Here is a 1,387-nt window from a genome sequence, read left to right on the forward strand (position 1 = left end):
TTCTTCTTCTTCTTCTTCTTCTTCTTCTTCTTTGAGGTGAGACACTCCTTGTACTTTCAGTTGTTTGGTGGAGCTTGTCCACCCACATCTGTGTTTTTCCTTGAAACTCAGGGTGTTGAAGAGGTATCTGTTGGGATTTAACTTTGGGGGTAACTAAAACTGAGCAGAGAAGACAGGAAGGACTACCCCCCCAAACTCCCACCCCTGCCACCCATACCCAGAGAAGACCCATTGGAGAGAGCTGTGTTCTGGAGCAATATAAATAAACCAGCCCACCTAACCGTGGCCTCTGGGCACCAAGCCTGCTGCCTGATTCCCAAGTAGAGCAACTGGGGAGGCAGAAAACAGGGGCTTTGATTTTCATTTCCTGGTAGATGCTCTCCCTGGGGTCTGGTTGGTGTCTTAACTTGTCAGAGCTGTGTGTATTCTGTGCGTGGCCGAAGCTGTTTCAGCTGGCAGGGGAGATACCATGATCACGAAGGTGGTTTTCCCAGGGCGAGGCTTATCCATTGCACTCCAGATGTGCTGACCCCTGGGATTTCCCCAAATTCGGGGAAACTGGACTGCATGATTTGTGGTAGTGGGGTACTGCGTTTGTGCTCTCCCCTGGTCTCTGTGGTTCCATGGGTTTTTACAGGATCCCAGAGTCTTTCAGGGCACAGGAAATAGTCATTGCATTCCTGGGAGGGGCACCGAGTCACAAGAGACTGTGTGGCTTGCACTCCCCACATCAGCTTTGGCTTTCTCTAAGCTGGCAGCAGGTGACCATTACAGAAAGTCACTAGTCAAAATGCAGAGACCAGCTCACAGCGGGGTGCCCAGCCCTATTTGACACACCCACAACACAACCCCTGTATCTAAGGCTCAGGGAACATTATGTACGAGGGGGTGGAAAGAGCACAGAGTTCTGTGACGAACACCGTGGCCAAGCACACCTTGAGCAAGAAAGGGTTTATTTATATCTTACACCTCATAACCCTTCACAGAGGAACAGAAACTCAACACTGGAACCTGCAGACAGGAACTGATGCAGAGGCTGTGGAGGACTGCCGCTTACTTGCTTGGTGCCCATGACTTGCTTAAATTTTTAAAATTTTTTATAGATTCTTTGTGAATTTCACATCATGCACTCCAATCCCAATTATTTCCCTGTCCCTTCATATCCCACTTCTGATGCTGCATCCTCCCCCCCACCTCGCCAACACTAAAAGAAAATAAAACTGAACAAAACAAAAACCATCTCGATGTGGAAGCTGCAGTGTGTCACACAGTGTACCTACCCTCTTGCCTAAACAGCTTTTCTTGAAAATGTTCATTGTAATGAGTCACTGGTCTGGTTTAAGGCCTCTGACTTCTGCTACACTCTCTATACTGGATCCTCAGCAAG

The 1,387-nt window shown here is 48.4% G+C and overlaps 1 non-coding gene across 1 annotated transcript; it reads left to right on the forward strand.

The window, feature by feature from the left end:
• Positions 1 to 444: 444 nt before the first annotated feature.
• LOC115063555 lies at positions 445 to 609 on the forward strand. The gene has a single exon (XR_003843401.1). It is a non-coding gene; the product is annotated as a U1 spliceosomal RNA (small nuclear RNA).
• The last annotated feature ends 778 nt before the right edge of the window (positions 610 to 1,387 follow it).

Source organism: Mus pahari, chromosome 2, assembly GCF_900095145.1.
Source record: "Mus pahari chromosome 2, PAHARI_EIJ_v1.1, whole genome shotgun sequence".
NCBI lineage: Eukaryota > Metazoa > Chordata > Mammalia > Rodentia > Muridae > Mus > Mus pahari.